The 16,315-nt window shown below is 37.8% G+C and overlaps 1 pseudogene; it reads right to left on the bottom strand.

Moving 5' to 3' along the window:
- Positions 1–533: 533 nt before the first annotated feature.
- LOC105061964 (BAR/IMD domain-containing adapter protein 2 pseudogene) lies at positions 534–2,220 on the bottom strand (annotated as a pseudogene).
- Between the last annotated feature and the right edge of the window lie 14,095 nt (positions 2,221–16,315).

Consider the following 16,315-nt stretch of genomic DNA (forward strand, 5'->3'; position numbering starts at 1 on the left):
TGGCCCCAAAATATACCAACAGAAGTTAAAGTATAGCCCATGTTTTTGCAAACTACAGTAGTTTAATCAAATAGCAATATCATCTCCCTGGGTTTTCAATTTACAGAGAAAGATTTGGTGGGCTCTATGTTTCTAGAAACTTGTCCTTTGCTTCTAGGTTGTTCAATTTCTAGGCATATAAGTTTGTCTTTTTTTTTTTTTTTGAAGATTCTACATATAAGTGATATCATATGGTATTTTTCTTTCTCTTTCTGGCTTACTTCACTGAGAATGACATTCCCCAGATCCATCCATGTTGCTGCAAATGCATTATTTTATTATTTTTATGGCTGAGTAGTATTCCATTGTATAAATATACCACTGCTTCTTTATCCAGTAATCTGTTGATGGACATTTAGGTTGTTTCCATATCATGTCTTGGCTATTGTAAATAGTGCTGCCATGAACATTGGGGTGCATGTATCTTTTTGAATTATGGTTCCCTCTGGATATATGCCCAGGATGGCAGATAAGGTCTGCTGTCACCAATGTGGTCACCAGGGCTGTATCACAGCCACAAATGTTAAACAGCATGGATCCAATGAAGTTCCACTGTCATCTGTCACTATCGGCTTCAGCTGGACGCTGGCAAAGGGGTTCCTGCTCACAGCCCGGGCGGCGTAGTCATCCAGACCCTGGGCGAAGGCAGGCACAGCCACACTGTACGGCCTCTGCTTGAAAGCACCGGCCATCTGGGTGGGGAAGGCCCGAGACGACGTGCTGTAGTCAGGGGGCGGGATGGCCAGGTCCTCCTTGTCCAGGAGGTTCCCAGTGCTGCTGCTCTTCCCCTGCTGCAGGCTGAATGTGCAACCTGTCGCCACCGTCACTGTCCAGAACCCGGGTGTAGGAAAAGGGGAACCAGCCCCACATCTTGGTCTTCTCACTCTCACCGTAGTGCCAGCCATCTCGGGCCTTGGGCACCAGCGGGGTGATGAGGTCGCTCTCTTTGAAGCTCAGCAGTGTGCTGTTGTCACCGGCCACGTAGGAGAAGATGGCCTTCACCTGCATGCGGCCATTGCGCACCAGGCCAGCTGCCATGGAGCTGGAGCGGGGCAGGGTCTTGTTCTCTGTGGCGGCATAGCTGCTCTTGGGCGCCACGCTCTTGCGCAAGGGGAGCGTGCTGGAGTAGGAGTCGCTCAGCTTGCTCTGGGACTGCCGGGTGGGGGGTGGGCACGTGGTCTTGGACTGGGCCGTCTTGCGGTCAGCCTAGGGGTTGTAGTCTTCGCTGTCCCGGCCCGAGACGCCATTCAAAACAGGTGCGTGATCCTGGGCTGACAGCCGCCCCACAAACGGGGCCAGCTCGGGGGGCACTGGCAGGGGCTTGGCCCCTGGAATGTGGCCTGAGATGACCAGGTTGGACTTGGAGGCCGACAGGGCGCTGGGCAGGATGGAGCCATTGCTGCTGGCCACCTGCTGCACGAGCTGCACGGTGCAGTCCGGGATCTTGTTGGGATCCGTGCAGGCCTGCTGCCACAGGGGCAGCTTCTGCGCCAGCAGCTCCTTGCCCTTGGAGTGGTAGGCGGCGGAGTTCTTGGCCACGGCGCACTGCTTCTCCACCAGGAAGCAGAACCTCCTCCTCTCCTCGGTGAGGGCGGTCTTGTAGCCGTCCGACACGTGGCTCTCCAGCTCGCCCTGTTTGTTGCCGATCGCATCGATGTACTGCAGCTCCTTGTCCGAGTAGTTCTGGGAGTTTTTGCTCCCCTGGCTCTTCTTGCGGAGCTTCTTCAGCTCGGCCTGGCACTTGTCCAGTGCGTCCCCTTTGCTCCGCCTGGTACTTCTTAAGCACGGTGCTCAGATACCTGGAGTCCAGCTCCACCTTCTGCTCCAGCTGCGTGAGCAGCTCCTTGTGAAAAGACTTCAGCATCTCCTCCAGCTGATTCTGAATCTGCCTGTGGACCTCAGCCATCTGGAAGAGAACATCCCCAAGCTGTTTGGAGCCCTGGCTCTCACTGGCCAGCTCGCCCATCTTCACGAGGGCGTCGAAGTAGCCTTTGGCCGCATACATCACACCTGCCAGCGCCTTCTTGTAGTTCTTCCCCATGGCAATGAAGTTCCGGAGGCTGGGGTTGAACTGCTCCATGATGGTCTTGTAGACATTTTCTGTGAGCCGGTGCATCTCTTCCGACCGAGACAGCGACATGGTGCTGGTCCGGCTGCACCAGGGACCCGAGCAGGGACGTGAGCAGCAACGACGATGGCGGCAGCGGGTGCAGCGAAAAGAGCGAGTGGGCGGCATGCGGAGCTTGGCCAGGAACCGGACAGATGAATGGGCAAAGACACAATTATACACACACACAATGGAATACTATTCAGCCATTAAAATAGAATGGAATAATGCCATTTGCAGCAACACGGATGGACCTGGAGATTATCATACTAAGTGAAATAAGTCAGAAGTAGAAAGACAAATATCATATGATATCACTTATATGTAGAACCTAAAAATAATAGAAATGAATCTATATACAAAACAAAAACAGACTCACAGATGTAGAAAACAAACTTGTGGTTACCAAAGGGGAAAGAGGGTGGAGAAGTGATTAATTAGGACTTTGGGATTAGTAAATACAAATTAGTATGTATAAAATAGATAAACAACAAGGTCCTACTCTGTAACACAATGAGCTATATTCAATATCCTGTAATAAACCATAATGGAAAAGAATATGAAAAAGAATATAAATACATACATACATACATACATACATACATACATACATACATAGTTTCTGGTATACAGTAAGTGTATACCAGAAACTAACACAATATTGTAAATCAACTATACTTCAATTCAAAAAAAGTTACAGGAGAAAAATAATATATTTCAGGTAGATTAGATCTGAGTAACAATAGGGTTGGCACTTTAATCTGTTGAAGGGAAATATGCACTAAATCTCTGGATTAAAAGAAAAGAAAGAATTGATTACTGTTAAGGAATTTAGGTTACAGAGACTAAAAAGACAAATTTTCTCAACTTTCCAAGTTGGAGTCAGACTATAGTATATGTGGTAGTAAGTCACTGAAAACTACTTCCAACGCCTAAATTAAGATGGTAGCCCTAGTTTGGTATGCTGCAAATCAAAGCTACCGTGAGGTTTCCTAACCCTTGTCTCACCAAGCTAGGATAATCTTATCTAAATAATCTTCATTTCAGCTTGGTTGTCTTCCATCTGATCTCAGTTCATCCTTTTCTCCACATTAGAAGAGAAATGGAAGAGGAAATGAAAAAAAATAAGAAAAATCCACTCACTGTACCTCACAATTCATTTAACAAATTAAGTGAACACCCACTATGTCCCAAGCATAATGCTAGATGCTCCACATACATTGATAAATGAGAGGGCTGAGGTTCTCTTCCCTCTGTGATATTTAACTGTGAGAGCAACAGGAAAAAAAAAAAAAAAAAAAAAAAAAAAAGCACAGGGTGCTCTTATTACCCATATCCAAATCTCCAGTGTTTCAAGTTATCTAACTGAGACATTACTAAATAAGTTTGCTAAATAAATAACCATAATCCTTTATCAATATGATGCAGTAGGACACCCTGTGCTTCACCTATTACTTGAGAATTCACTTACTGAGAGTTGTCTTAAATGGTATCCATGGATTATCCCATCCTATTTTTTTTAACCAAGAATAAAGAGAAAGATCATTGCTGTGACAGAGATCAACAATTATACTCTTAGCATTCCACAATTAGATCTACATACTCCCTTTTAAATTTTCTCAGAAACAACTGTTTCACGATAATTATCATTGACCTTGACATGATATTCCCTTCAAACGTGTTGCATACCTGATGCATCAATTACCCCAAATTATCAAAATCCCAAAGCAGTCAAAAGATAAATAGTCAAAGAAATAATCTATTGAATCATATGACCCAATGGACCCTCTTAGAGAAATAAAAATATGCTTTTACTTGGCTGCTAAAGATAGTAATTTATTGAAATACTAAGCCCACAATGAGAATCCACATTATTTTAACATAAGCACATTACTGGTAGCTCGCAACATGCACTAGACTAGGGATATATTAGCACAGATCAAATCATGGTAGGTAATTGCTCCCTTGCTAATTTGATCCATTAGAAAATCATATCATTGGATCAACAAATATTGGTTTCATTTATATATATATATTTATATATATATATATATATAACCAATTAACAGACCAAACTAAACAGCTTAGTTATGTCAGCTACCTTAGCCACTAACATATATAGTTACAAAGTTGCATAGTAAGAGTATTAGCTAGACCATAACTCTGTAAGTAGAACTTTTTGAAAAAATAGCCAGTCTTCATGTGCCGATAACTATTTAATAGTACCCCAGAGAAAATGAGAATTGCATCTATTATCCATATAATTCAGGTCACAGAATCTTATTTCCATGGTCTAACGGTGGTCTAATGATGGTCTAATGGAATTTTGTACTGAATTACGTAGATAAGTACCTCAGCTTTCTATATCCTTTGAAAGTGAGAGTCTAGGCTGACATCATCCTAAAATGATTCAGGAAATAAAATACCCAAGCTCATTAAGTCTATGGCTGGAAGGAAACATAAGATTCTTCAGTTATTTCTGTAATAGTACATATGAACATATAGAGACAGAGGTTTTGTTTTTTTCCCCTGAATTCTAATGTTTTTAACAAACATTTAACTAGAATGAAGGTAAAGCATATAATTCTACCAACTGAGATTTGAACTTCCCTTTCATGATGAAAATAATATTACCCTTATTAAGGTTTTGAAGATTTAAAGAAAATATAAGTCAAGTTAAATGTATAATTGTGTATCTATGTTTCTAAAAGTAAACCAAGAGATTGTAAAAGAAACAAAATGGTTCCCTATATGTCCTCTTTCTTTCCTTCTTTCTTTCTTTCCTTCTTTCCTTCTTTCTTTCTTTCCTTCTTTCTCTCTTTCTCTCTTTCTCTCTCTCTTCTCTCTTCTTTCTCTCTTTCTTTCTTTCTTTCTTTCTTTCTTTCTTTCTTTCTTTCTTTCTTTCTTTCTTTCTTTCTTTCTTTCTTTCTTTCTTTCTTTCTTTCTTTCTTTCTTTCCTTCCTTCCTTCCTTCCTTCCTTCCTTCCTTCCTTCCTTCCTGGGTCAAAATTATGCTTTCATAATGACAAACCAAGGTTGGAGCATATAGCTTAATTTGAAGGGAAAGCGGGTCCTCATACTGCCTAACACTGAAACTTAGAACCAGACACATGTAACATACTGACCATGGAGCTCTGGACTGGGCCTCCACACACATGGTCCTGTTCCCTGGAAGAGCAGAAGGTGTGTGCTCTCAGAGGGCACTCATCACTCCAAGAGGAGCTAGGTGGAAACTGAGCTCAGTATCTTGATTTCAGAAAAAGGACTGAGAGAGGCCAGGCATGAGGTAGCAACTGAGTGTCCTCTTGGAAGGAATCATCAGAGGAGGGAAGAAACCTTCTCTTTAATGATGAATTAATTCCTTTGTATCAAATAATGTCAAGAAAAGCTTAACAATTAATACATAGTATATAGTAAGTGGTATTATAGGAGTATGGACAAGATACCATGTAAGTACAGAGCATCTATTCCAAATTGAGTGTGAAGGTAGTAAGAATATGAAAACAAAATATTTACCTGTATTGTAATTATCTACAAAATTAAAAGAATATTCTATGCAGGCATATTTTATAGATGAAGAAACCAAAGCTCACAGAGTATAACTTCCCCAAGTCTCAAATAAGTAATAAGTGGTAGAAACAGGATTCAAATTCATATTGGTTTGATTCCAAAAACCTATGCTTTGGGGCTATAAACTCTCTTAATAATAAAAAAAAAAACTTTGAAAATTGATAGTTTATAAAAATTTGTGTTCAAAATATTTTGATGATAATTTGAGGAAAAGTTTGATGTCTTACTGCCCCCATATTTGGAGCCAATCCTTATAATGTTTTAACATAAAAATGATTGGATTAAAATGAAGATTATTTCAAGAAAAGGAAATGGAATGGCTGAAAACAAAGTGTCCAAGAGTTATTATTGTATAAAAATTCACATAATATTTTCAACTCTTGAATGTTTTTGTCTTACTCTATTTATTTATCACCTGTGTAGAATAAAATAACCATGATAAATTAAATGTGTCTGATTATTCTAAAGTAACTAAAATTTACATGTGTTACTGTTGTATTTTCTTACTGCACTGCCTTAACTAGGCCTATTACTGATTTGCATTCTGAAAAAGCCAAACAAGGAAAATTATCCAGAAAAAATATGTATACTAAAAATATTAACTCTGGGATTAGATACTGCTTTAAAAAAGATAACTATTAAACTAGTAACAAATAACTAATACTCAGGATAAATCTTAGAAAATACGTGAAAAACTTAAACACAGAAAATGACAAACTATTCCTGAGATAGAGAATAGTTAATTAAATAGAAAGTCATATGGTACCCACGGGTTTAAAAACTCAACATTGTTAGAATGTCCTCCCCAAACTTATCTATAGATTCAATACAATCCCAATCAACATTCTTGTAAGTTAGTTATTGTAAAATTCGATAAGTTGAATATAAAATTGCATGAAAATAGAAAGCACATATGTAAGGCATTGCACTTTGAAAGAGAAGAACAAATATACAGAGGACTGAAACTGATCTGATTTCAAAAATTATTATAAAATTGCAGTAATCAAGACAGTGCGGTGTTGCCCCCAAGACAGACAAATAGGGAAATGGGATAAAACAGATAACCCATAAGTAACCTCATATATATGGACAACTAGTCGTGACAAAGGTACAAAGACAATCAAATACATAAAGGAGAGCTTTTCTAATGTGGGTACTTACATGCCAAAATTAAATTTGGGTAAATATTCTCCACCAAGTACTAACCTTAGCTCAAAGTGGATAATAGACATAAATATAAAACCCAAATTATAAAAATACCTTTGTAACTTTAGGTTAGCAAAGATTTATTAGATACCAGACAAAAAGCCCAATCAATAAAAAAAAAAAACATAAAAATTATAATTCATAAAAATTAAAATTCCTTCCTCTTCAAAAGGTACTATGAAGAGAATGAAAAAATATGCCACTATCTTTTGTGGGAAAGTATTTAGAAGCATATATCTGACAAAGATACTACTTAGAACTCTCAAAATTCAACATTAAGAAAATACATAATCAAATTTAAAAATGAGTGAAATATTTGAACAGCTACTTCACCAAAGAAAATACAGTTTATTCTCATTATAAAGTCACAGTGAATACAGAGTTAGGGCATACTGAATCATGACTCCTGGGGAACTATGTGGATAAACTGATGATAGATCAATGTAGATGTAGGTATACACACTTCACGTAGATTGCAGTCTTAAATACTAAAAACAGTTCATCCTGATGTATTCTATTTCCTTTATTTTACAAAGGAGAAAAGATCCAGTAGTGTGAAATGACCTGCCTGAGGCCACCCCACTAACATGCCATAGCTGGGATGCAAACCCTTAAAAAGTGGCTCTGGGGGTTTTCTTGCATGACCCCACACCGTCTCCTACCATTTTCATCCTCCACCATGTCTGCATGAGAGCTGAGAGGGGAAAGCAGACGAAGGCCGCCTTGCCCACCTTAGCTGGGACTGAGTGTGAGTGCCCTTGAGACCATTCAAAATATTTCACCGCTTTGCTCATGCCCCTTAATGACAGCTGAAGGGCCCCCACGCGTTGATTATATTGAGTTACAAATAAATTTTAGGGAGTAGGTGAATTCACAAATTTGGAATCCACAAATAATGAGAATAGTAGGGATGGCAAATAAGTACAAAAAAAATCCTTAACATTTATTAGTTATTAGGGAAATGCAAATTAAAACCGTAATGAAATATCACTTTCCACCTATTAGAATGGTTAAAATTAAAAAGGTTGATCATATTAAGTGTCCGTGAGGATGTGGTAGAGATAGAATTCATCCACCACTAGTGTACATGAAAGCTGGCACAATCACTTTGGAAAATAGTTTGATGTGTTCTTAAATATTAAACACATATCTCCTATGTGACCCAGCCAATACAGTCTTTATTACCCAGTAGAAATCAAAACACACGTTAATATAAATGTTTTTACATGAATGTACATAGCAGCTTTATTTATAATAACCAAAAACTGGAGACAACCCAAATGTTCATCAATGGATGAATGGGAAAACAAACTTGGTGTATCAATAGGATAATCAGTGATTAAAAAATAAGTTTATACATGTAGCATCATGAGGGGAATCTCAAAATAATTATGCTAAGTGAAAAAAAAAGACAAAAAAGATTTATACTGTATAATTCAGTTTACATAAAATTCTGGGAAATACAAACTAATACATAGTGACAATTTGCAGATCAGTGGTTGTTTCAGGTGGCCAGGGGAGTGGCGTAGTAGGGAGGAAGGACAAAAGGGCACAAGGAGTCTTTGGGAATGGTGGATACATTAAATATGTTGTTTTGATCATGGTTTCATAAGTGCATACATAAGTCCAAACTTAATAAATTCTGCACTTGAAATATGTGAAGTTTATTTTACTTCTATTAAACCTTAATAAAGATGTATAAAAATCCTGCTTTCAAAAAGTTTTTTTTGTTTGTTTGTTTGTTTTTGTTTTTTTACTTTTGTATCTTTAGAAAGCTTTGAGAAAGCTTTAAATCAGCGGGAGTAATGTCACAGGTAAGGTTGTGCAGGAAACAGCTGCTGAGAGGGAATTTGGGTGCAGGGGTGTATTAGAGAACTCTAGGGTAAAACACCTGGGAAGGAGTGAAAAATTAGGAAAGTGGAAGCTTTGGAGTTGTCCCAAATCAAAGCAAGGGGTCTGTGCCTTTGCACTCCTGCTTCAACCAACCATTGGATTCTGGCTTCCTCCAGCGTGGGGACAGAACCTTCAGTGAAACATGCCAAGGGCAATTTCCCAGGAAACGACTTAGGCGTGAGAACTCTGTCTACAATAGACATAGCAACTTGGGAAATGGGTGCCTGAATCTGGGCAGTGCAACACAACATTCACCAAGTTAAATTTAGCATCTCCCTTCTCATCCTCTGCTACCCATTAGAATACCCCTCAGCCTCAGAAATGTCCCCCGATGTTTTTTTCCTGCTCCTAATGTATTACAGTAACCTACTCCTCCTGACCTTCACGTCACATTCTTTTCTTTCCCTCCAAGTGATAATAAGCTTTATAAACAGCAAGCACACAAGCTTAACCAGCAAGCACAGCCCCAGCCTTTTTTGGAAGGTGAGGTGTTGAACGATGGCTGTAGAGAAAACTAGAAGCCTGACGCTTTTGAATCATGTGCAGCTCAGACTTGAGTCCATGGTCTAGTGTTAATCCCAAGCAGTACGTTCTAGTTAGTGGGAGAAACGCATGCTACCATCTAAGTCATTAAGCATCTTGATCCACAGCAATTTACATACGAGTTTAGTTTTTAAGGCCTTGTTTTGTGATGGATTGCTTCTGGTGATATTGACACTTCGTTCTCATAATCCCATAGTCCATCCACATGCCTTCTCTTCAGATTTCTTTGTCACTGGTCTTTCAATATTTCTTCTTCCTGGTCTCTGAACGATCAGCTTAGTCATTCTCCATGACCCAAGGGTCCATATATATTCTTAACATGAGCTGTGTCTCTTTCCACACAAAGTGGAAGTCCAGGCACAGCACTGAAGCTCTGCACATTGGGGGGGTTTCTCTTCATCACTGTCTTTCAAGGCCATGCCTGAGCAGCGCTGTAAGGTGGCACCAGTTCATTTTCAGCTCACATCCATATACCACGCCAACCAAGTCCTGAATCAAGTTTGGCCTTTTTCCTCTTCTATCAGCTGATCTTAAGGAAATCAGTGTAAGGTGAGAGAGTGGTGCGTCCAACGAGGGTGAATGATGGGGAAGTTGAGCTACTTGCTCATGGAACTGACATGTGCTCTCTGGCCCTCCTAGGCGCCATCCCAGGTGTATCTCTTCTACCTTCTGAATTTTGCTGCTGCCTCCCCACCACTGGCCACACACAGACACACACACACTTATGAAATGGTTAGTCTGAGATAATCCAGCTCATACTGGACAGTTCCAACAACACTGTCATCTGATGTCCCATAGTTAGGTGTGTCATATCTACCAAGGCCTAGCGGGACGTGGGGCACTTTTTCTTTGAACGGTATTGAATTTGCTGCTGTCTGTGGCATGGCACGGCTCCGGGAGTCTAGGGTCTAATTATCCAAGTGGAATGTGACATAAAAGCCTCATGGCGTATTTTCCCACCACAGTTACCCCTAACAACATAGGGTCTGCCAGGAAGTATGATGCAAATGTCAGGGCTATTGGCATCACAGTCTGGACCTATTTCAGAGCCCTTTCTTCTTCTGGCCTCACTTAAAGACTATAGCTTTCCTTTTCACTCCATAAATAAGTTAAAGTGTATTCCCAATTGTGACATTATACTATCCCCCAAGCCCAAAATGACCGACTAAGAAGTCATTATACTTCCTTGTTAGTAGTGGAAGGTGTGAGAGGCAATCGTTTGCACTTTACATTGGAAGAAGTATCTCAGCATGTTTCAGATCTCTCCACCCCTAAAACTTTCTACTGATGTGTTAAGTCCATGAATTTTCATACAATTTATCTCACACTCATTGCAGCTTAAGTTCTCCAATATAACTGTCACTCTTTTTCATCTGATCCCAAATAACATTCTGGGAAATCTGGACAGTACAGGTCCCTCTGGACCATATGACAGAGAGCAGAAGAGTTAACATATTCCCTTCAACAAGACAATAAATGCTGCTGCATGAGAATATGAACTCTTTTCTGGGCTAAAGATGGAAAAAAAAATCTTTAAACCATTGAGCCAAGAACTTTGACAAACACAGTCAATATGTAGATTTTTCCATAGGTAGAAACTTCACATAATCAAACTTCCCAAAATGTTAAGAATCACTCCTCTAAGAAAATTGCCCTTACATTTCTCATTACCATCAAGTGTTATTAAAACTTCAAAATCATTTTGACATCCTAAAAAGCATCAGGTAAAGCAGATTATAGGGCAAAAACCCTTAAACCTGTTTATACACACGTGCTTTTAACATTTTCCTCATTCTCTCCTGGCCTCTGCTAATTATCAGTCTCCTTTGTAAGCCAATCTTCTTTTAATCATCATTAACTGTTATGGTCACATATTCTGATATCACAGTAAACTTTCCCAAGCCCAAGCCTGCAACTGCCAGTAACTTTCTGATGACACACAAATATATGTTTACCCAGCAGCTCTGTTTCCAATGAGCTCCTGAAATACACAACTAACTGCTTATGAACATTGAACTTAAATATTCCACACTGCATTCAGTTTAACAGCTCTACAGTTGAACTTATCATCTTATCACTTCATTGTCTTCCCCACTCCCCAGACATGTCTCTTGTTATCTCTAATCACACTAGACAGCAATATCATCCAAAAATTGTCCAAGTTAAAGGGATCAAACTTATCCTAAATGCCTCTTATCGCTGATACCCCACATCCAACAGTTATAAACCCTGAACATTCCATCTTTCTAAAATATGTTAATTATATACTTCAACAATTCACTAACAAGGACTGAACACCAGTATTCATTAATATCTCCTGATCACAAAATTTTCTCCTAGTTTTCCTCCAGTATGCCCCCTCCCTCAACCTATCCTCCAAATTTCTCCTACAAGGATATTTCTAGGATGCAAATGTATCACTCTCCTTTAAAAATACTTAAACTTATTTACAATAGCCAAGACAGGGAAACAACCTAAATGTCCATCAACAGATGGCTGGATAAAGAAGCTGTGGTATATTTATACAATGGAATACTACTCAGCCATAAAAATGACAACATAATGCCATTTGCAGCAACATGGATGTCCCTGGAGAATGTCATTCTAAGTGAAGTTAGACAGAAAGAGAAACAAAAATACCACGTGAGATTGCTCATATGTAGAATCTAAGAAAACAAAAAAGCAAAACAGAAAACAAATGAACTTAAATATATAACAGAAACAGACTCAGAGACATAGAATAAAATAAAAACTTGTAGTTGCCAGTGGGGAGGAGGGTGGGAAGGGACAAACTGGGAGTTCGTGACTAATAGATACCGACAGGTATATATAGAGTAGATAAACAAGTTTATACTGTATAGCACAAGGAAATACAGTCAAGATCTTGTAGTGGCTCATGGTGAAGAAGAGTATGAGGGCGAATATATATATATTCGAATATATATACACACACATATATATAATATTCATGCATGACTGAAAAAGTGTGCTGTACACCAGAAATTTACACAACATTGTAAACTGACTAAAACTCAATAAAAAATAATAGTAAATAAAAATATATAAATTTTAGTTTAAAATTCAAATGACTTCCTAGATGTATAAGCCCTTCATAATTATACCAGAGTATTTCTTGCTGTTTCCTCATCCTTGTTCTTAACTACAGCTTAACTAAAGCAAGTGCAGTCTCCTGAGTGGGCACTGCAAGCTTATGCATTACCACCTTTGCATAGCATTTTGCCTCTTCCTGAAACTCTGACCCTATCTTCTATTTCATATTGCTAATTGCTAATTGTCCTCTGACACGCAGCCCAATTGTCACCCCTCTCGGTGTTTCCCAAGGTAACAATGGGGATTTATATCCCCCTTTTTGGAAACCCTTAATACCCACCTCTATAGTGCTTAACACAAAGTACTATTACCATTCTTCAATAAATAACAACCTTTTATACTAGTCTTTGTGTCAACAGAAACTGGTAGAATGCTGATAAATAGTTGCTCTCAAAAATGTTAACAAAAGAATGTAAACATGACTCCTTCAAATATCAAGAAAATTCTTCCAGAATATACTCTTCTGCCAAGATTCACTAAGCTAAAATGAAAAGATAAATGTAATAGAATAGGATCAATAACAGAAATTCTAATCATTGAATTTTTAAAGACATTTTTAAACAAAAGTTTTCCATTTACAACAAAATTGAGAGGGAGGAACAGAGAATTCTCACATACCCTTTGCCCTTCACACATATATGTCCTCCCTATCATCAACATCTCTCACCAAAATGGCACATTTTCTACACAAAGTCTATAGTTTACCTTAGGGTTCACTCTTGGTCTTGTGCATTCTATGGATTTGGACAAATATGTAATGAGACCTGCTTACCATTATATTATGCAGAGTATTTTCACTGCCCTAAAAATCCTCTATGCTCTGCCTATTTATTTCTTCCTCTACCCTAATCACTGATTTTTTAATTGTTCCCATAGTTTTGCCTTTTCCATAATATCATATAATTGGAATCATACAGTAAGTAGCCTGATTGGCTTCTTTTACTTAGTAATATGCATTTAAGTTTCTTCAAGACTTCTCATCCCTTGATAACTCATTTTGTTTTAGTGTTGAACAATACCCCATTGTCTGCATGTACTATGATCATTACATTTTTATTATGTATTCTCTCTGGTTTCACAATCTTTTCCATTCCAGCAACTTGTGAAACTATTATACATAACACCTACTATATATTTTTTTCATAAAATGCAACTGAGCAACATGGTCTCTTCTTCTAGTAAGTTTACTATTGTTTTTCTGAACAGATAATAAAGATTGAATAATACTCAGTGGAGTATCTTCTACAAATTTTCTAGCACATAGCAGTATATCAGTCAAAAAATAAATAAGTTCTGTCTCCTTTTATTTCAAAAGAATACCTTTCCTTAGTTATAAATTATAACATAAAAATAGAAAGACAATTCACAGACATAGAAAACAAACTTATGGTTACCAGGGGTGAAAAAAGGGGGGAGAAATAAATTAGAAATCTAGGATTTGAGACTACTAGCTACTATATATAAAATAGAAAAACAACAAGGTCTTAATGTTTAGCACAGGGAAATATATTCAATATCCTTAAACAACCTATAATGATAAAGAATATGAAAAATAATATATATGTATAATTGAATCACTATGCTGCACACCAGAAACTAACACATTGAAAATCAACTATACTTCAATTAAAAAAATTAATTAAAAAGTGAAAATAATTTTAAAACATGTTGCAGTATTTTATTTTCTTCTATGGGTATCCTAAGCTATAGACAAACCACAGAAGATATAACTTTATGTATGACTTCTTTATATATCTTACATTTATGCATTCAAACTTGAGGCAAGAAAACATATTAAAATGCTATAAAAGACAAGAAATTGATTTATAGTGCTAGGAAATAGTTTTCTTTTTCTAACATATTCTTCTCTTTCTTAATTCATCAGTGCCACAAACTTTTCTAGACATTAGGAGAACTAAACAAAGTCACTGCTCTCATAAAGCTTTATACAGTATCAAGTGATGATAAAAGTAGTGAAGGGGGAAACTTAGGCTAAGGGGAAAAAAGTGGTGAAGCATGAGGTATAAGGTTCCATAAGGAAAACTACCTAATAATTGAAATTAACTCAGAAAGATGACCTAAAGTGGGTGAGTGACTGAGTCTATCATACAGCCATCTGGTATAAAGTAGTGCAAAAGGAATAAACAACAATGCAAAATCCTGAGGACAAGCTTGATACGTTTAAGGAAATGCTAGAAAACCAATGTGGCTAGAGTGGAGTAAGTAAATAGGAGAGTGGTCAAATAGGAGATCAGTTTGATAACTTGGGGTCAGATTATTTAGATTATTACTTTGTGGATCATTATTAGAACGTTGGCTTTGAAGTTGAATGAGATGAGAAGCCTTTGGCATAGTATGATTTAAATTTAAAATATCACCTTGATTGCTCTATAGGTAGAAGATTGTAAGAAGAGCAAGAGCAAAGATGGAAACAAAACCAGTTAGGAGACAATTGTAATAATCCATGCGAGAGATGATGGTGGAAGTTTGAAAAACACTCCTGAAGAGCTGGTAGTCTGGACATAGGGTATGAAAGAAAGGATCATCAAGGATGATTCATAGTTTTGGTCTGAGCAACTTAATGAATGGAATTTCAACTTACAGAAATGGGAGAATTCCAAGAGAGAACATGTTTTGAGGCATGGGATTCAGTGGGAGTTTCTTATGCATGATGGTTTGAAATGACTACTATGTATCTAAAATATTAGGCAAGTAGTTGAGTTAGGAGGAAAGGATTAACCTGAAGATACAGCAATCATAGCACACATTATTGATGCCTGTCCACATCCGCTCAGCACCAATCATTTGCATGTGCATTTGTATTTGTCCAACTTCTACCTGTAACTACTTGTGACTCAGCTTGAGTTTCTCTGGCCATTGAATTGCCTGTACATGTGACAGGCTGGAAATACCAAAGTCCCCTAGGAATGGGATAAATCTGAAATATCCAATAAATAAACCCACTCACCTATAGTCAATCGATAAAGGAGGCAAGAATATACAGTGGAGAAAACATAGTCTCTTCAACAAGTGGTGTTGAGAAAACTGGACAGCTACATGGAAAAGAATGGATTTAGAACTTTTCCTCATACCATATATTAAATTAAACTCAAAATGGTTTAAAGACCTAAATATACAACATGACACCATAAAACTCCAGGAAGAGAATATAGGCAAAACATTACCTGGCATAAATCATGGCAATATTTTCTTAGATCAGTCTCCCAAGGCAAAAGAAATGAAATAAAAAATAAATAAGTGGGACCTAATCAAACTCTAAAACTTGCACAGAAAGGAAACCATCAACAAACCAAAAGACAATCTATGGAATGGGAAGAATTTTTGCAAAAGCTGCAGATTAATACCCAAAATATACAAACAGCTCATACAACTCAATATAAAAAAAAAAATCAGTCAAAAATGAGCAGAAGATTTAAATAGACATCTCTCCAAAGAAGACATACAGATGGTCAATAGGCACATAAAAAGATGCTTTAAATTGCAAATTATTAGAGAAACACAAATCAAAACCACAATGAGGTATCACCTTACTTTGATCTGAATGGCTATGATCAAAAAATCCAAATAATAAATGCTAGAAAGGGTGTGGAGAAAAAAGAAACCTCTTACACTGTTTGTGGGAATGTAAATCGGTACAGCCATCATGGAAAACAATATGGAAATCCTTAAAAAACTAGAGCTACCGTATGATCCAGCAATACTAAACTTGGGCATATATCCAGAAAAAATGAAGTCTCTAATTGGAAAAGATACATGCACCACCATGTTTATTACAACACTATTTACAATAAACAAGATATGGAAACAATCCAAGTGCCCATCAGCA

Source organism: Camelus bactrianus, chromosome 29 (genome assembly GCF_048773025.1).
Source record: "Camelus bactrianus isolate YW-2024 breed Bactrian camel chromosome 29, ASM4877302v1, whole genome shotgun sequence".
Taxonomy (NCBI): domain Eukaryota; kingdom Metazoa; phylum Chordata; class Mammalia; order Artiodactyla; family Camelidae; genus Camelus; species Camelus bactrianus.